Source organism: Callithrix jacchus, chromosome 18, assembly GCF_049354715.1.
Source record: "Callithrix jacchus isolate 240 chromosome 18, calJac240_pri, whole genome shotgun sequence".
In the NCBI taxonomy this organism is placed as follows: Eukaryota; Metazoa; Chordata; class Mammalia; order Primates; family Cebidae; genus Callithrix; species Callithrix jacchus.
Window position 1 is genome coordinate 38,439,120 of NC_133519.1, and position 21,492 is coordinate 38,460,611.

Below are 21,492 nucleotides of genomic sequence, written 5' to 3' on the forward strand. Positions count from 1 at the left end.
GTGTACCTATGCAACAATCCTGCAAGATCTGCACATGTACCCCAGAACTTAAAGTATTAAAAAAAATTGAGAGTTCCCACATCCATTCCCAGGTTCAAGAATGCGCTAGAACAGCTCACAGAATTCAGGAAAACAATTAATTTTTTTTTTAAGTTAAATCTATAAAATTCAAGAGCAAAACACAGGAGAACATCTTTGTGACTTTGGGTTGGCCAAAAAGTTCTTAGATAAAATGACCAAAGCAGAAGCCATATAGAAAAAAAAATTAGTGAATTTTATTTCATTAAAATTGAGAAGTTTTGTGCCTCAAAAGATACCATGAAGAAAACGAAAAGCTAAACTTCAGACTGGCAGAAGATATTTGCAAAGTACATACCTGAAAAGGACTTGTATCCAGTATACATACCCTTATAACTCAATATCAAGAAGGTAAACAATCTAATTAAAACATAGGGAAAAGGTAGGCATGAACATTTTACCAAAAAAGATATATGTCAGAAAATGTATTCCTCATTAGTTATTAGGGAAAATAAAATTAAAATCATATCAAGATACCACCATACATCCACAAAAATAACTATAATAAAAAACATGGACACTCCAGCCTGGGTGACAGTGAGGCCTTGCCTAAGAAAGAAAGAAAAAGAAAGAGAGTGAGGGAGAGAGAGAGAGGGAGGGAGGGAGGGAGGGAGGGAGGGAGGGAGGGAGGAAGGAAGGAAGGAAGGAAGGAAGGAAGGAAGGAAGGAAGGAAGGAAGGAAGGAAGGGCAAAAAATTTAAAAGATAATATGAAGCATTGTTAAGGAAATGGAACAGATGGAACTCTCATTCATTGCTGATGAAAATATAAAATGCTGCAGTCACTTTGGAAAACACTTTGGTAATGTCTTAAAAACTTTAAACATAAATTTACCATATGACCCAGCAATTCTGCTCCCAGGAATCTAAGCAAGAGAAATGAAAACATATGCCCACAAAAGGACTTAAATGCAAATGTTTATAGCAGCAGTATTCATAATAGACTAAAACTAGAAACAATCCAAATGTCCATCAACTGGTGAATGATTAATATGTTGTGTCTAAACAATGGAATACTACTCAGGAGTAAAAGTAAGAGTGACACATGATACAGCATGGATGTCTTAGTTAATTGGGCTGATTTAATAAGATACCATAGACTGGGTGGCTTAAACAACAGAAATTTATTTCTCATGGCTCCAGAGGCTACAAAGTTCCAGATCAGGATGTCAGCAGATTTTCTACCTGGTGAGGGCCTTCTTACTGGTTTGCAGATGGCCATCAACTAGTATCCTTACATGGGAGAGACAGTGGGCTCTAGTCTCTTTTTTCATTATTAAGAACACTAATTCCATCATGGGGGGCTCTATCTTCATGACACCATCTAAATCTAATTAGCTCCCAAAGGCCCCACCTTCTAGTACCGTTCTACTGGGGTTATTTTGCAGGAAACAAAAACATGCAATACAAAACAATTAATTAATCTTAAAAATATTATGTGAAAGGTGCCAGATAGAAAAGACTATGTATTCTACGGTTCCATTTTCATAAAATGGCCAGAAAAGGCAACTTTATAGAGGCAGAAAGAAGTGCTCAATTGGAGACGGAGCTAATGGGGCACTGCAAATGGGCTTTAGGAAAATTTGGAGACAATAACAAATGTTCTAAAACTGGATAGTAGTGATGAAGAAAAATTATGACTCTACTAAAAATCATTGCATTGTATACTTACAGTGGATAACATTTAAATTATACATCAACACAGCTATATATATTTTAAAAAGCTTTAAAAACACCCAAGGAATGGGAAAAACCAAGATCTCTGATGAGGTCTGGCTCTGCATATTTAGATAAAGACTGAGCTGCACAGTGATTATTTTTCTTTCTCATTGTCTGACTTGGTTAACTCTACTTTCAGAAGCAAAGTTCATGGGAAATTTAGATGCCTAACTCCCTAGAGGACTTTGAATTTTCTGTTGTGGCTTGAGGAGAAACATCCAAATAACAGATGCATGAATTTCATTAATAATGAAAACTGTAGAATTAAAAAAAAACTTTTGCAGGAAAGATTGCCAGTAGTTTTGTTTATTTTCCCAATAATGTCTCTTCTCAACAGGTAAATTCATTTTCTGGCTTCCACAGATTGAATTAACTACAGAGTTATAAGGTCCCTGTGAACTCTTTTTTATATTTTTCCTTTTTAAAGACAGGGCCTCTCTTGCCCAGGCTGGAATACAGTGGTGCAATTGTGGCTTCTTGCAGCCTTGACCTTTTGGGTTCAAGCAGTACTCCTACCTCAGCCTCCCAAGTAACTGGGATCACAGATATGCACCACCAGTCCTGGCATTTTTTTTTTTTTTTTCCAATAGAGATGGGTTCTGCCTACATTGCTCAGGCTAGTCTCTAACTCTTGGGCTCAAGCAAGCCTCCTTCAGTCTCCCAAAGTGCTGGAATTATAGGTGTGAGCCGCCATGCCCAGCCTCTTGTGAACTCTTCAGGCAAAAAAAGAACTGTGTCAAGAATTCAAACATCTCTAAGTGATTAGGGGAAGTGACCCCAAGTACACACATCCTGGTCCTCTGGATGCTTTCACTTTGGATGACATGTAAATGTGAGAGAAAAGGCACAAGAGGGTTGCATAGGATGGATAAATAACTTCTGATTGAAAATTACCAAAGAAGCTCAATGTTCAAATCACAGTCTCCATGGGTCTTCATCTGCGTGTGCTGCCATAACAAAACACTATCAGCTGAGTGGCTTAAACAGCATTTCTTACTTTCTTACATTTCTGGAATCTGGGAAGTGAAAGTTCAAGGTGCCTGCTGAGGACTCTCGGCTTTCATATGGCTGTTCTCTCCCTGTTTCCCCACATGAACAGTGAGGAAAAAAGAGACAGAGAGGGAGAGCACATACACTCCCAAGTTCTCTGGTGTCTCTTTTTCTCAGGGCTCTGTCCTCATAGCTTCATCTAACCCCAACATCTTCCAAAGACCATGCTTCCAAATACTATTACATTGAGGGTTAGGGCTTCAACATATAAATTTGGATGGGACACAAACATTCAATCCATAACACCACGTAAATAGCACTTCATAGAATTATGAAGTGTACAATTTTTACAACTATTCTTCCCCTCTTTCTCTCTGGAGCACCTTCAACCATATTTTTTATAATATGATATTATTCCTCTCACCTTTCAAGGCCCACTTTTCAAGTTTCCAACTCCTTTACTATTTCTTTAAAAATGCTTATTGAAAACTAGGTATTTCCCAGGCACTATAGTGGGTATTAAGCCTATAAAATATGCCTCTGCTTTCTCTTGCCATGCAATCAAGAGGGGGAGATAAATTCTAAATGCAGTGAAGCATCAAAGATGTAGTGAAATAAGAGACAAGGAAAACTAGTAGTACAAAAAATAAAATGACTCATTCTACCTGAGGAAGCTGAAAGAGGCTGTGTGGTAGATGGAGTGACATAAGAATTCACAGAGAAAAGTGAATTTTAAGCTGAATCTCTTGAAGAATGAATAAGCATTTAATTGGCAGAGTTAAGGGTTATGGGCATTAAAACATTGAGGCAAGGCATGGAGATAGATTATGAAAGCTCTTTATAACCTAAAGGGTGAGAACTTTATCTATAAAAAGTAGGGAGCTGTTGAAGAAAAACATGGTGTTTTAGAAACATCATTCTTGTAATGATTTGAGAGATGCAAGTCCAAAGTAATACAGACAAATTAGGTGACAATTGCAAGGATCAAAAAAGAGATGATGAGGCCTAAACTAAGTAGGTAGCAGTGGGATGAATGTGCAGGTGAATGAGAAATATTAAACAGAGAATATATGTAGGATTTGATGAATGAGTGAATGTGAGGGGATAAGTGGTAGGGAGGAGATTAGAGTGACTCCTTCATTTTCTAACTTAGATGCCTGGGTCTGGGTCTTGCCATGAATTGGGATTGTGATAAAAACAGAGGGGCAGATCCCTCTGAGGTTGATGGGGTGGCAGGGCTGTAGGAGATGAGTTCAACACTGGACTGACGTGGGCCTGGATGCCGAGACTGTTGCAGCCTCCACCTGGAGTCCGGTAGGCAGTTGGGCTGATGACTCTAGGGCACAGGGACAAGTTTAAGCTGAATGTAATCTGCACAGGTATATTTATTTGGGGGTTGATTGAAACCCAAGAGAACATAAAGAATAAAAATAAATGAGTGCCAGGTATGGAGAACCTTGGAATGACTAACTTTTAACAAGTAGGCAAGAAGATGAGAAGGAAGGAAAGGAAAAGAAATGGTTATTGAGGTAGGGAAAAATCAACCATAGCAGAACAAAAAAATGATTATGTGGAAGAGTTTTAGAGGAAGAGTGAGGATAAGTAAAGGATCCTTTCAGTTTGAAATGAGTCACAGTTTCTGAAGGGTAATGGAAACAGAACCCTGAAGAGTGATTGAGAGGTTGAGATGCATTGATGAAAGAATACATAATCATTAGAACAGTTGAGTAAAAGGAAGGAGAGATACAGGGGTTTAGTTAGAAAAGGATGCAAGGTTCAAAAAGAAGTCCTGCCTTAGAGGACTAGGAGATCAGATGTAGGAAATATGGAAATAAATTAACATTGAAGTAAAAAGAGAAAGCTCTTCCTTTGATATAGAAGTGAAAATAGTGGGGATGAATATATATTTAAGTAAATGGTAGGTTTGTAGGCTCAAAGTTAAGATGGTAGAAGAGTTCATGTCTACTAGCCTTTCTTCCCCTATAAACTTAAGGGATATGATTGTCATTGAAGTGGCAGCAGAGATGGAGTGGAGATCCATCTTGACACTTAGCAGTTTACAAAGTGTAAAGAAACTATGGACTAACCTTTGTGAGAGACAGAAGAGACACTGGAGCAGTGATGGTGAAAGGTTTGTCAAACAGTATAGGGCATACTACTGAGTTGTAGTCCACAAATTTCCAGTGGCAGTAATACACACAAGTATGTAACATGCTTTTGCAATGCTCAGCATTCCAAATGCACAAGTGGAGAAGGCGCGTGGCTGGTTTTACTATGGAGATAAATTCACAAGGTGGATTCAGAGGGGGTAAGGGTCTATGGATTTTGAAGTGCTGGTGAGCGTAAGAGATTCACCATGGATCTAGATTGGTTAGGAAAAGAAGAGAAGCCATCAGGAGAGTGATGAACTGGGAGAAAATAAGAGGATTTAAAGAACTAAGTCTCAATGAAGTTAAAGAGCAGGTTGACATAGGGAAATATAATTACTCTAAGGATAGGAGATCATATCAGGTATGGAAATATTAGAATTTACCATTTCAGAGATGAGGGTCCTCTAAGGTCTAGATTCAGCCATGTGTTTAAATTATTAAAGTGGAAGAAGGACTTTGGGGTTAAAAAGTTTAAGATCAGTCTGTTGGATAGTCATCCATGTGCATGATACAATTATGAATGATTTTGGCAGGAGTTGGGGCAGAAATAAAAATTGAGTCATACCAGAATGCTGAAGGATGAAATGTGTGGGGTGTAGGATACAGGGTAAATAGTGAACAAATGAGCTTTTATTCAACTTAGAGTTTACAGTGTGGTATTCACAGATATGATTTCACTTAATGTTCACAATCTATCAAGTAGACATGACTATTAATCTAGTTTTATAGATAAGGAAGCTGAGATAGAAGTGGGAACTTGCCAAACAAACATCACTCAAGCAAGCAAATAACAGAGCTGGAATTCAAGCCCATATTATCTAACTGCAGGTCTCATGTTCTTTCCAAGATAACATACTATCTTAGCTAAGACGAAATCATACCCTTTGGGGAACACATTTAACAGAGGGTAATCTAAAGCTATAATCCTGTAAACCAAACAAAAAATAATATGAATGTGAAATTTAAGACCTCTTAGTAGGTAAGGGGTGATTTCCCTGAAGCAATGGTTGAAGAAAAGAATTTCCCCCAGTTTGTGTCAAAGAAAGTGGAAGACTTATGTGCATGTATTAGTCAAAACCACTCCTCAGCTGCTTCAGGGTAAAGAGCAGAACCAGCTCTCAGCCATACACCACAGATGCTTCTTAATATTCAATTTAACTCAGTTACACCTGGACAAAAATGTCAGGTGAAGGGGTCAGGAAATAAAGCATGGAGCATCTAGTATCCTACTTAAAAACAACATAAAAAATGGATGGTTCAGTTCTTATTGTTCACATTTCTTTCATGAGTCTCATTTCCTCTCAAAGACATAAGTACTGATAATAATTTAAACAAAATATTTCTAAAGCACCAAATCTCTCTGGGAGCAAGAATCAGAGTCCCTGCTTTTAGACAACATTATGGTAATTTCTTTCTTCTGTTTGATTTGATATAATTATCAAGGCAAGAAAAAAAGATTTAATCCTCTTTCCCACTTTCCTATAATTTTTGCTACTAGAGTACATCCATGACAAAAACAGTGAAAGAATGGATTAGTCTTTGTGAGTTGTTAGGGCTGCTTTCCTACCCAGTAATAATGGTTTGAATTTGGCAGGTATTAACAAATGGTAACTAAGTTATGCTTAGCCTAATAATTAGCTAAGGGCACTGCCTATTAGGAGAGAAAACATTCCAATGATGGGAGATTCAAATACCCAAAAATATTTTTAGAAAGCTTTGAAAGGGAAAAGATTCTAGTTCAAGAATCTGATGGATTCAAGAATCCTTCCTGAATATGAAAAGGAGTCAATATTTGGAAGACCCAGGAAAGGATCCTCTTTTAGGGAAATGCCTAGTGGGCATATTACCGTGAATTTAGATAGAGTGGGCCCACAGATGGCAAGCCAGAAGAAAATTGAAATTACAAAAATAAGATGCAAAAATGTCAAGCAAGTTATAGCTGTCGAGACTGCATGAAAAGGATTTGAGCTGTAAAACCCAGGAAACGAGGTCCCTGAGGTTCTTTATTTCATAAGATGTGGGTTTGGTTGGGGGTAGGAAGTAGGCTTAGCTGAGAGGTGAGCTTCAGTCAAATGCAGCCCAGACCAGTTTATGAAATTAATTTCTCCCCCATGCCCAGTAGAGAATTTACCACTACTCAAACAGATGCAGTAATCTCTAGCCCATGGAGATACCTATGGTCAGAAAGAACTTTGATGTGAGTAACAGTAATGTAAAAAATTTCAAAAATTAGCGTGATCAGCTCTTCTCTCAGAACATAGTCTGGCTTCTCAGATTCAGTACTAACCGTGTCATCCAGTTTGACTGCTGCCTCCTCGCCTCTAGATTGTTACCTCCATTTTGGAGTAGATTATCTGATATTGTGTGGATTGCTTTGCTCCAGAATATCATTGTCCTAGGTGCTAATTTGTGACACAGACCCAGATCATCCCACCTTGAGGAATGAGGAAAGGTTGAACAACTGAATGAGAAATACTTTTTTAAAATGCAAAGATTTAATACAAGAATATAATAACATTTTTGAAATATTAACCTTCCCCTCCACCATGTGTCTGTGTTTTCTTTACAAGCTAATAGTTCTATATAATTCAACAGTTATCTGTGTTTGTCATTCTACGAAAGGGCTCATGAGCCTCTTGATCCTGGTTTGTTTTCCAAAGACTTTCAGGAAAGAATGGAGGAAATCCAAAACAATTGGGAAATACATAGATTGCCCCCACTGCTAGCCACTCTGGATTTGCTGAGGCCATGTTCTTTCCCCTTTCCAACTCTTGAAACTTTTTTCCCCTAATGTCTTTTTTTCTGTTCAAGCTATTTGCAGTTTCTTAATAGATTCCTAGAAAATTATGTAATTCTAGTGAGTGATGAAAAGCTTCTGTAGCAGCCAGAAATCATATAATAATAACTCCTACTGGCTTTTAAGAGTTACATATCATATGGCTTCTCCCTGTGTCCAGCTGTACTGATGGTCTTTCAACATACCCGTGGTTCCTTCTCTTAAAATTGTTTACCATGCAGTATTTGTGAGTGTGTTTATCAATCTGTCTTTCCTCAGAGACTGAGAGACCTTTAAAGACAAAGACTATGTCTTATTTTATCTTTTAACTACAAGCTTGATGTAAACTGGGAGGTCAGGTACCTTGTTTGACAAAATGAAAAAATAGACTAGCATCATCATCATGTTATATACGTGGAACACCTTGGCTTTTTGCCTAACATTATGCTAGTGATTTTACATGTATTAAAATATTCATCTTGGGAGGCCATGGTGGCTCACTCCTATAATCCCAGCACTTTGGGAGGTCAACTTAGGAGGATCACAAGAGCTTAGGTGTTCAAGATCAGCCTGGGCAACATAATGAGACCTTGTCTTTACTAAAAATAAAAATTAAAAAAAAAACTAGCCAAGCATGGTGGCACACCTGTTGTCACAGCTACTAGGGAGGCTGCAGCAAGGGTATTGCTTGAATTGGTAGATGGAGGCTGTAGTGAGCTATGATTGCACCACTGCACTCCAACCCATGCAAGAGAGAGAGACACTGGCTCAAAAAAATTGTACACACACACACACACACACACACATACACACATATACACACACTCTCTAGCATTTTCCTTGTGAAGATAAGGGTGTGGATGTTTTGGCTAAATAACTTAAGGTGAACATCTAATAGATAAAATTATCAGGCCAAACCACAGGAAGGTTCAGTGGAGAGAGAAACTTTAGAGCAGATTTGTTTTTTTTAGCTTTTAGCTTTCCCAAATCACATATAAATGTTTCTGTCTCTGTGTACAATACCAGTTTTGGCTGTGGGATCCTGAATGAGTCATTGTACAAAGACAAAGACACAGAAGGGGAAAGGGCTTTGCCATATTTAAACATTTCTGTTTACTCCAGATTTATATCCATATTCCATCCACCCACAACTAAATTCTGAAAAAGGCCTTGTTTTGATAAGCTGTTTCCTTGAGACAATCCGGAATACTATCTTCATGAAGCTGAAGTTTTCCCAGAAAAATGCCCTGAGAAACTAATTGGAGTTCTTGTCTAATAACATTCAAAACCACCACCTAATTCTTCCGTGAACATATTCAAGCCACAAAGCTTATAAATGGCATTGAAAGAAACCAGACCAGCTACAGGCATTCATATTTGTTTCAATGTAGGATGAACCTTGCTTGCAACCTAGCTGTGCTGAGAGGGCCTGGGCTGGTGGGAACGCAGCAGCTGGGGCCCAGCAATCCTGAGGCCTTCATCTCCCGGGGGAGCACTGTCTTTAAAGGTGCCACAGGGATCAGTTAATTAGGCCAGGCTGAGGTTCTCGGGTCATGTCTGAAAGAGGAAATGACAAAATCTTCATGGGAAAATTATGCAAAAATGAAAATAGCTGGAATATACAAGTATTATCTAGCACCCTAGGGAGATTGTAAGTATAGCCTGAAAAAGAAGTAGATGGGAGAGATAATGGAAAAAAGAAAAAGGAACTGGATTAGAAGTTTAGTCTAAGCTGTGTTACAGTATTCCAGTGTGTGTTGCTAATTTCCCTAGGCCTCAGTTTCCTTCTAAGAAATGTCGCTTCGAGTTATATTCTGTGAGGTACTTTACAGTGCTAAAATTCTGTGGTGCTGTTTTCAAGTGAGTGCCCTGGATTAAAAGCAAAATAGATACAAAAGAGAACATAAACAAGATTAATTTTAAATGTGTGAAAAAAGTAGTAACACGGAAAGAGAAAGAAGGGAAAATTTTGATATTTGATTGCAGGCTGGAAGTCTGGGGATCTCTATCCACCCCACCTCCCAACCTATATCTGAGCTTTATGTCTCAGAAAGAACAAAACTGGTGATGTTAGATCCCTAAATGGGACCCTTAAAAATCCTTTTTGACTATGAAGACCCCAAAGAGGACCCTAGACTTAAAGAATCCTCTTTGACTATGAAGCCTTTTCTGATCCCACCCTTCCAAACCCCAGATCCCCTCCTGTGGGTTTTTCACTTGCCCATATAGAAATAACAATTCTTCCTTTTTGCTTTAAATTGCCCCTAGGACATAGCTCCAAAAAAACCACATCTCATTCTTTAATAACTATTTCTTTAGTTCTGCTAACTAGATTAGCCTGAACTAATGTCAGCTCCTTGATGAAAAGGATGAAGTCAGCTCCTTGGTGAAAAGGATGCTGACTGAATCACCTTGATATTCTCCAGACCCATGACAGTATGAGGCCCATAATAAAACCTCTAAAAATATGTGTGCTGAGTTAATGGGAAAGTGAATGATTATGATGAAATATAAATTTGAGCCCAGATAAAAGGGAAATGTGTTTGGCAACAGATGACCTTTCAAAGCCTTTCCAATTCTGAGATTGTTAAACTTTTATTGATTCAACTAGCCAAGTGGTTTTCTAAACATCAGTGTGATTTTGTGACTGTGATCTTCCCTACACACCCTCATCACTGTGTTCTCAGACTTGCGCTTACCTCTTTCTTGCACTTATATTTCTGCCTCTCTCTCCTCCCGCACCATGATATCAGCATTCTTTGGCTGAGTACTGTGTTCATTCTTCTCTTCCCTCTGCATCTATAGATTATTGCTTGTTCCCTAGTCTTAGGATGACAGGTTAGGAGAAAAGCATCTTTTAAACTGGTTACCAAACTGCCTAGGAGAGGTACTTTTCTTTGTGAAGTTCCTTTTAAGCAAGGGTGCTGTTGCAATTTATTATAACCCAGTTTTAATGATATTCTTCTTACTGGATGAATGAGTATCTGCCAACTGATTAATTAATCATCACAGGCCTATACCTCAGCTTCTTCCTCCTTCTCTCTCACTCCTGCTCCCTTCCAACCCCCAAATCTCACTTGACTTTAAGAAAAAAACAGTTTTGGCTGGGTGCGGTGGCTTATGCCTGTAATCCTAGCACTTTGGGGGGCCGAGGTGGGTAGATCACCTGAGGTCAGGGGTTCAAGACCAGGCTGGCCAACAAAATGAAACCCCATTTCTACTAAAAATAAATAAATAAAAAATAAATTAGCTGGGCATGGTGGCAGGCACCTATAATCCCAGCTACTTGGGAGGCTGAGGCAGAAGAATTGATTGAGCCCAGGAGACGGAGGTTACAGTGAGCCAAGATTGTGCCACTGCACTCCAGCCTGGGCAACAGAGTGAGACGTCTCAAAAAATAAAAAAGGAAAGAAAAAGAAATATGGTCTTATCTGTCTTAGTTTATTCCTAATCATGATCATTGATTTTCGGTTTTGATTGAGATCAGAAAGAAAATGATCAGAGAACCAAATGTAGATTTCAAAGTTCTCTGACACAGGAAAGCTAGAGCAGTGGAGGATTGCTTCAACACTGTGATTCCAGAAAAAAGAAGAGAGCATATTGTGTTTTTATTAGGAAGATGTTGCAAAAAATTGGTTCATCCTAGTGAAATTTTAGACATCCTTTAAACACACCCAGTGCTCAAATCATAACTATTGCTAAGTGTTCCCAGTCAGAATCATGCAACACTTTCATCACAGATGAGATTCTCATCTGCAACTGGAGGGAGTATTGGTGTGAGTTAGAGTATAAGATGTTAAACGTGCTCCAGATTCTTCACTTTTACAGATGAGGAAATTCAGGCTCAGAATAGAGTGGCCTATCCAAAGTTTCACAAACAATTAATGGTAAATACAAGGTTAGTGGTCATCTGAATATCACTAGACACTTTGTGTCTAGTGGCCATCCGTTAGCAATATAATGGCTTTTTCCAAACAACTCCCATAAAGACTAAAGTTCCCCCTTTTAATATCACTTCTTGTTTGTTTTACATTTGTTTTCAGAAAGCCCCAAGCAAAGCCCCAATATGCAAGTCAGTAGAATGGTGCAGTCTTACAGCATTCATTGCCATAAATTCAGTTTTCAGAGTAGTTTCTGATTCTTAATAGAAAGTAGAACTCTGAGAATTGAGAACACTTGTTCTCAATTGGGATGTTGGGAGTAAAAGTCAGGAACTTTCTGAAACAACATTTTCAAGCATGTGTTTTGCAGAACATTTGTGATCTATCAGATATGAATTATGGACCAAAGAGATAATCTTGGTCAAATCAATTAAGAAATGTTGAAACACAGTTAAATTAATTTTTTAAAGACTCTTGCTCTGCAAAAGACCCTGTAAAGAGGATGAACGAACAAGATCAGATGGAGAAAATCTTTGCAAACCAAATATCTAACAAAAGATTTTTATGTAGAATATATAAAGAACTCTCAAAATTCAACAGTAAAATTTGGAAAATGGGCAAAAGTATGAAAGGCATTTCATCAAGAATATAGAGATGCAAAAATTATGAATGATGTTCAACATGCCCACTAGATTGGCTGTAATCAGAGAGACATGCAATACCAAGTGTTGGCAAGGATATGGAGAAACTACATCTTTCATACATTGCTGATGGGACTGTAAAATGGTGTAGCTACTCTGGAAAATAATTTGGCAGTTACTTAGTAAACTAAATATATACTTAACATACAAGCCAGCAATCATGTTCCTGGGTGTTAATCCCAGAAAAATGAAAACATACATCCACAAAAATATATGTATATGAGTATTCATAGAAGCTTCATTTGTAATAGCCAAGAATTGGAAACAACTCAAATGCTTTTCAATGTGTGAATGTTTAAATAAATGGTGGTACATACATAACACAGAAAATGAGTCAACAATTGATACATGCAGCAAGATGGATGGATCTCAAAGGAATTATGCTGAATGAAAAAGTCAATCTCAAAAGATCATACATGATTGTATGTATGATTCCATTTATATAATATTTTCAATGTGACAAAATTATAGAGCTAGAGATAGTGGTTGCTGAAGACTAAGGACACAGGTCAGTATAACTACAAAGGAGCTACAATATTTAGGTTGGAGATACAAATCTGGGAGCCATCAGGATACAGATGGTATTTAAAGCAATCACTTTGGGATAAGTGAAGATAGAAAAGATGAGAACTCTAAGGACCAAACCCTGGTTTCTGAGACATTAGGAATCCACAAGAAAAGGAAGGACCAGCAAAAGAAATTAAAAGACATGGCCACAGGGTGTTAGAGTGGTGGGATTTGGGATTGATTTTTCTCTTTTTTTTACATTTTCTTCACTGTGGCTTTATAACTTAAAAAAATTTTTTAAAGGTTCAAATACATCTTCTCTTCTTTGATGTGTTTGTAAACTGTTTGAAGACAGGGCAAATCTATGACTTTATTTGGGATTGTTTATTTACTTTAACTCCATGGAGAAACTAATATTCTTCACAGAGAAAAAAATTGTTAATTCAAGGAATACATTAGCCCAAAGCATTCAGTAGGCATGATAGAGGATCGAGTTCATCTCGTATAAGTTTGTGTTGTCTTACATAAATGTAACTTGAGGAAAAAAGAAAAATTATAAAATGTATTATCAGCTAACCTTCAGGGTTGAATTTTCCCTCTTCCAGATTCTAAGCTACATAAGGTCAGGAATAGTATCTACCCAGTTCTTTTCACAGTGCTTTCCATTTAGTATGGTTCCATAAAATTTGAAACATTTATGTCTGCTAAAATCTCCCAAAACCCAAATGCTACATTTAGGAAAAACTCTTTTGCCAATAACTAAGCTCTGTGCAGAACTAGTCTATAATTTTTATATGTTCAAATTTTTTCCCTTTTATGGATGGAGTTTTATAGATCATAAATTCAACTGCTCAGACAACCCTAGAAGTTATTCTTACCCTCTCTTACCAATCCTCTTTTGTTGAATTACTGACTCAACAGAGCTTAGCTGAAACTGGCACTTTTCTAACACTAATAATGTTTTCTATTTTTTTTCAGGGTTTTTCTGCCAAGAGCTTAAAAGAGTAGTGAGGTAAGCAGTAAAAGGAATTTCCTCTCTGAAGGCCAAATCTTGAAAGTTCACATCGAAATCTGCATTAGCCAATGTAAAACTTTCTCCATTCCCACCATACCTGACTTCAGTAGCTTTTCTTTAGCAGAGATTTAAGGAGCACGGGTTCTGTTTGTAGGCAAGTCATTTAAACTCAAAGCTGTAATGACTCAATTATAATGCTGTAATCACCACATCATCTTCACATCTCATAATTTTGCTGTGGGAACATTTGAGACAATATTCCTAAGTGGGTTCAAGATGTAGTGATGCTTAAAGGCCACTGTCCTAAATACAGATGTTCTTTACATATTTGTCTTTGGCTTTCTTTTTTTCTTTGCACTCATTCATGGTAATTGCAGTGATTGCTTCCAAGAGATTAAATCCGCTATTTGTATCTCCGGTCCTCCTCTCTCTCTAATGCTCAGTTCTGGATAATCAGCAAGTAGCTCTGTACCAACGTAGTCTAAGTCATGTTTTAAGAAAAGCTTAGGGCCCAACTGGAGAACCCAGTGATCATCTTTGGGGCCCTGTGTTCTGAGTCAGCCCAGATTCATAGGTGGTATTAAGTTAAATGAAGCAGCTGGGTACTTCCAGCCTCAAGACCATATGAGTCTAAGAACTGTGGCAGTGATGCACCTAACAACAGGAATACCACGTACTGAGCCAGGGCAGCTGAGAGAAGGCAGAGAAACGGAAACAGAGAGACAAGAATTATAACTAGCAATTATTAGTGCTTTGTGATGTTAATTCATCTATCCCCAAAAGCTTGCATGGTAATTACCATTTTATTTATTTATTTATTTGAGACAGAGTCTTGATCTGTCACTCAGGTTGGAATGCAGTGGTACATTCTTGGCTCACTGCAACCTCCACCTCCCAGGTACAAGCGATTCTCCTGCCTCAGTTTTTTGAGTACCTGGGATTACAGGTGCCTGCCACAACGCCTGACCAATTTTTGTATTTTTAGTAGAGACAGGTTTTCGCCATGTTGGCCAGGCTGGTCTCCAACTCCTGACCTCAGGTGATCTGCCCACCTTGGCCTCCCAAAGTGCTGAGATTACAGGCATGAGCCACTTCACCTGGCCTTCCCCATTTTGTTAAAAATGAAACAGCGTCATGAAAAGTGTGGGTGATTTTCTCAAAGAAGTATTAAGGGTTTGGCAGAAGGTTGGAGTCACAGTCTAATCTTCTAAAAGAAAGGTCATCTTTCATGTGAAAAACATAAATGAAAAGAATGATGGCAAGCATACTAATTGAGAGACTATTGCCATAGTGCAGGTGGGAAGATGATGAAGACCTCAACTAAAAGCTTCCTTTTAGTTCCTTTTAGGAACTTACTCTTTCTTCCTTATGTTTTCATAAAACAGACACTTTTATGATACTCTTCAGAGAGCAGATAATATTGAAGTGAATACTTCTAATCTCTCCATCTTCACTTATATTTATTCCAACTCAGGGGGCAGAGATAGATGATTTGAAATTTGAGCACCTCATGCCTTATAGGGTAACTTCACTTAGGCAATGTTTATTCAATTGAATGGCAATATGAGCACATGTCTCTTCTTCCTTTTTGTTTTCTTTTTGCCATGTTTTATAAGAGGGAACAGAACTTTCTCACCTTTTCCTCCCAACATGAAGCAGGCAAAGGGGCAGTTGTTCTCTACTTGGTTGAGGTGGGCTATTCTTCAGCTTCCTCCTTGACATTTGGACTCAAATGTTCCCGCCTATTGGTGCCAATGTCCCCATTTAGTGTGAGGTATGAAGATGTTCACAGGTTGGGTCCAGCCACAATCTCAAATCCAGCTTCACTGAGAAGCTCCATATTTTGTTTTACTGAACAGCCATCAATAAAGCTGACCTCTTTCTTCCTTCTATCTTTCTAGACCCTTTAGGATGCTAAGGAGAACAGTTATTAGTAACCAAGAGAAGCTCCAGTGGGGATGGAAATACAAAGTTCACATTCACTGAGCCATGTTTTTTCCAGGGAAATGGATATTCTTGATATTTTGAGGAAATTCTGCTTCCCTGTTTAATCAGTGCCCAGAACAAGAAAATGGGTTAGTCTCTCCGAGCTTTAGATTCCTGATCTGTAAAATAAGGATTAAGGATAGCTCATTTTAAACAGAGGTAATGCTATTTTCTACCCGCTTATGTCCATAAGAGGATATGTACATAGCCTGGTGAGTTTTCTATCATCTCATTGTGAATGGCAATCAAAACTCCTTCTGGGCCTCCAGCACACACTGATGGAGTGTCAGCAGTTATTAAAGTAAAAGAGCAAAGATAAACAACAGGAGTCTTTGATCCCTGCGCCTGGTTGATCAGTCCATTAAAAAAATAGAGGATGAGATCTCGTTATGCTCTCTAACCCTATTAAAACCTAGGCAGATCTGATTCTGCATGTTTCCAGGACCTGCTGGCCTTACCCAGATTTAATAAAGAGAGTGGTTGTATCTTTGCTCTTACTAACATTGTCACTCTCTGTACTAAGGGAGGTTTTATGGGTGAGAAGAAAGTGGTATCTGGAAAGCAGAGCACCAGCTGTCCTAACTACATATTTATGAGATACTCTGAGTCTAATGTCTCTTTCCAATGGAAGAAACAGAGTCAAGGCCCATAGAGACTGATGATATTCTCAAAGTTATAGAGCAAGTTGGAGTAGGAAAAACAGAAAATGTGTTAATTGATTGAAAGAACATTCATCATCAAAAAAAAAAAAAAAAAGAACATTGGTCGATCATCCACCATGAGCCAACATTATGGTAGACTGTAAGAATCGTATTAAAAATATGAATAACTATGAGTCCTTTCTCATCCCTTAGGAGCAAGAAAATATTGGTGGTTCTATGAGAGAACACTGTAAGAGATACAACAAGATCACTGACGGGGGAGTGTCCATTTTCTACAAGAGAAGATTCAGAATATCTTTATCAAAAAGTTATATGTAATATAAATCATATATCAAAAAGGTTATATATAAACCTATACATATCCTATATATGTCATATATATACATATATATGTACATATAAATCAATTTCTACCCAATTCAATTGCAGCATAATTTCCATAACTAAAGTGGCACGTATAGGTGATTTGAAAATGTTATTAGTAGAGTTAAATGCAATTTAATTGGATTTGTTTGCCTGATAGCGAATCTTAATAGTGGCTGATTACATATTAAATTAATCTAAATTAGCAGGTTACCCCTGTCACAGATAATATGGTTAGAAATATACAGCCTAAGAATCGCACCATATCTCTGGGTTGAGAAAAATCATGAAAACTCAACAATTCACTTAACTAGAACAAAAATCACATTTTCTTATCAGTTCTTTTCTTATGATTACTCAGATGATTATTTTATCTTTTGTTTAATGATATTAGGTATGGGTTTTTCTTTCCAGCTTTTATTTTAGGTTCAGGGAGACATATGCAGATATGTTACATGGGTAAATTGTGTGTTGCTGGGGATTGGTATACAGATTATTTTGTCACCCAGGTAATGAGCATAGCGGTATCCAATAGACAGTTTTACAATCCTCACCCTTCTCCTACTTCCCACTCTCAAGTAGGCCCTGGTGTCTATTATTCTCTTCTTTGTGTTCATATGTACTTAATGTTTAGCTCTCACTCATAAGTGAGAACGTGCAGTATTTGGTTTTCTGTTCCTGCGTTAATTCTCTTAGGGTAATGGACTCCAGCTGCATCCATGTTGCTGCAAAGGACATGATTTTATTCTTTTTATGGCTGTGTAGTATTCCATGGTGTATATATACTGCATTTTCTTTATCCAGTCCACTGTTGATGAGAATCTAGGTTGATTTCACGCAGATGACTATTTTATGTATATTGGAATGACTTTCTAATTTTTGGAAAGTTTATCATTGCAGTAAATCTTAGTAACTTCAAAAAAAGTTATCATGGGGAAAACAAGTTATCATGAAACTTTAATAAGTTATCATGGGAAAAAGAGAATTCTGGGCAAGCATTCTTGCACAAGTATGTGAGCTTTGCTCAGATGTCAGTGGGTAAGTGGCTTAATAGAGTTCATGGGGCAGTACCTGAGGGATATAGGGGAGGATTAAGCTGGAAAAGTAGAAGTCAATGAAAAGAGCAGGATCACGGACTACCCTTCCTGCAACACACACACACACATAAATGGAAGAATTTTAAAGCTATGAAAATTCTGGTGTATTTCAGGATTTCTTAGTGGGGAAAAGTCTTTTTCATTGTTGTTCTGAGGAAATTTGCTCAGCAGACTATATTCTATAATGTATTTCTCAGATCTTCTCTCTCCAGTACCTCCTATCTAAATAATATGGAAGCCAGGGTGAGGAATGGGCAGCCAAGATCTCTGAGCCCTTATGGCATATGAAAAGTGGATGTTATCTGAGAAATAGAACTCTAGATGAAACCAGGCCTTTCCCAACAATGGAGCCCAGGACAATGTTGTTTTCAATGTCCATGTCATTGGACTTGTTATAGATAAGCAGCTATAATGATGGCTTTCTGGTTAATTAAACCCTCTGAATGATTCTGTGTAATGCTGACTTCCATGATTCATCACAGAACAAGTCTTCAGTCTTTCATGGATTATTACTGTTTTCAGTGAATATATTTGGTTGTTTACTCTGTTTGGCTCCAATCACCCAGTGAGTCAACAACCAGATTTGTGAACAAATTACCCTCATTGTCTTTTCTGAAACCCTTAATTTACTTTATTTTTTATATGTTGCAAATGTCATTGTTTCTGCTAATATTGTTTTATAACATCTGCCAAAATAAAAAAAAATCACTTGTAATCCTTGTAGCTCGTTTTCTTCATGAATCATAGAAACTATTGTAAGATAAACTTCAAGCAGTTGGGAACAATATCTGATAAACTTTGCTGTGTTAAATGCTTTGGAGATCATTCCTAAGCAAGAGTAGCATAATGCATTAATAAGTGTATACTGAAACTTCAGGAAAGATGGAAAGTGTTTACTCATTGAAGTAATTTCTCAGAAAGAAACTTGGAACATGATTTAGAAGATTCTGTGTTCTGTTTCTGGGTCTTTGTTTGTTAAAACAGCAAGACCAAAGCTTTGGAGATGATGGGCTTTATCTTCTTGACTCTGTAGACCTCAAGCTGTTTCCAGTAAATGCTATTACCAATTACTCATTGACTTGAAATACATCTAAAACTGACAACAATAGTGAAAATGGCAGTAGTAATGTTAGCTCTCAGCTATTGTGTACATACAATAGGTAGAACTATATTAAATCCTTCTCATAGGTTATTACATTTAATGTTTAACAAGACTTAAAGTAAACATTTTAACTCCATTTTATATTAGAGTTTAATTATCTTAAGCTAAGTTACACGGTGAAGGAGCCAGGCTTTTGTTTGATTCTTAGGCCTATGTCCTTAACCACTACAGTATTCTACCGCTCAGATTCACTGACTCTTTGTCAAACCAACGTGTATATGTATGTGTGTTGTATGTATGTATATAAATGCCTCTTCTTCTTTTTAAAAAAAATTTTACTTCAAGTTCTGCGATACATGTGCTGAACGTGCAGGTTTGTTACATAGGTATACATGTGCCATAGTGGTTTGCTGCACCTATCAACCTGTCGTCTAGGTTTTAAGCCCCACATGCATTAGGTATTTGTCTTAATGCTCTTCCTCCTCTTTACTCCCACTCCCCAACAGGCTTCAGTGTGTGATGTTCCCTTCTCTGTGTCCATGTGTTGACCAATGTCTCATTGGTCATCTCCCACTTATGAGTGAGAACATGTGGTATTTGGTTTTCTGTTTCTATGTCAGTTTGCTCAGGATGATGGTTTCCAGCTTCATTCATGTCCCTGCAAAGGACATGAACTCATTCTTTTTTATGGCTGCATAGTAATATATTCCATGGTGTATATATGCCACATTTTCTTTATCTAGTCTATCACTGATGGGCAATAAATACCTTCTTCTATGTATAAAAACACTTATACAAATGTATCTCTGCACTTCTGAGTACAGAATATTTGCAGACACATAGTAGAACTATTACCACTCATAGTGAGCTGCAGCTATAGAGACTCCTTTTATTCTCTATCCCCTCAGTCCAACCAATGCAATTTTGCAGAAGTAACTTATTTTAAACAAATCTGACCATGTCACTACTGCCCTCAGAAAACTTTAGAGGTTCCCTATAGAAAATGTAATAAAGTCTAAACTCCTCAGCTCTCTGTCAACATTTCCCCTGCGGAACTTTCCAATCCTATATTTCATTACATCTTCCCTCCAATTCTAAGCTCTTCTCATAGTAGGGTACCACCAATTCCACCAATATACCACAATTTTTTGACCGTGCACCTTTTTACATGCTCTCCCTTCTCACTGACATGTAATACTTGTCCTAAGCCTTAAACATCTTTTAAGTCCCAGATGAAAACACTCAAGAACCAAATCTGCCTTATTTTCTCATTGAATATTACAATGGATGATGGTGTGTTTCAAAGTTTGCCTTAGAGCATAATACTCATTTGTGTATGCATCTATTTTATAACTCTCTTCCACCTGTACTCCTTTCAAGCACAAGAAGACCTGGTTTATTTTGCATTTACAATTTCCTACATAACGCTTTACACATGCTCAAAAAATGTTGGTTAACTTGAAGCAAATATTCACTAAGGTTATTTATTTTTATAACTACTTTATTCCATTAGTGCAAAGAATGCACCTATGCTATGAAATGGCCAAAATGTAAATATTTTTTCTGACATATTTAAAAAAGATGCCATGTTTGATCTATTATCTCTCCGTCCTCAAGGAGCCACTAACTCAGATGTTTAGGTCAAAACTTTTATAGATCTCATCTGTAAGACATGAATCAAACACTTAAACAAGTTATTATTTTCAAGGAAGACCTTTTTATATAGTGAAGAGGTTTACTTCAAGGCTCCACTTCCTTTATTCCAGCGCTAGCTACAAAATGTGAAGTAGCCTGAGGTGCTTGAGATTAATACTCTTGGACAATTAATCTAGTTCAATCTTGAGCATAAATACTTAATACAAGTACTATACTTATGCAGCCATTAATTTTCCTAACGAAGACTGATTATATTCCCAGGAAGTCAACCACAATTCTCCATTGCTTATAGCCACTGGCTGACACTTTATCTCCAGTGAAAATATTGGGTCTTTTTCCATTTTCAATATTTTTATCTTACTTTTATATGCAAGTGTCTGTTTATGTCAGTGTTCTCTATCTTAAACTAAACATTTAAGAATGGAATGGCCATACCAAAGTCTGGTCAGCCTGATAATTTCAGTCATTTTAACTTAAAGAATGAATTGGATCAGCAACTTAATGATCTGATTTAAGATGGTTTGGAAATAAGATAATATGAGAATAAGTGACCGTGAGCTGCATAAATACGATCCATATCTATCTGGAAGGATACCATAAACCAGAATAACCATAGTCTGAAACATGGGGTGGAAAAACAACTTTATTACAAGAAAATATTTTACTCCCAGTTTCTTCAGGGAGGAGAGGCCTTTCTAGAGAGCCACAAAATGCAATTACACATAACAAGAGTTTAGAGCAATGGAAGGGAATCTCCTAGCTATGTTCAGACCAGAAGATAATATACTTCAAGAGGTCTTCATTCATTCAT

The 21,492-nt window shown here is 37.4% G+C and overlaps 1 long non-coding RNA gene across 2 annotated transcripts in view; it reads left to right on the forward strand.

Moving 5' to 3' along the window:
* LOC128930098 (uncharacterized) overlaps positions 1-21,492 on the forward strand; it is a 75,596-nt gene that overhangs the window by 48,462 nt on the left and 5,642 nt on the right. The window contains exons 3-4 of one of the 2 annotated variants that reach the window (XR_013528960.1): positions 13,779-13,812; positions 16,656-18,638. This is a non-coding gene — a long non-coding RNA (uncharacterized LOC128930098). Of the gene's footprint in view, positions 1-13,778; positions 13,813-16,655; positions 18,639-21,492 lie in introns of those variants that run through there. The other variant, XR_013528959.1, reaches the window with a different exon arrangement.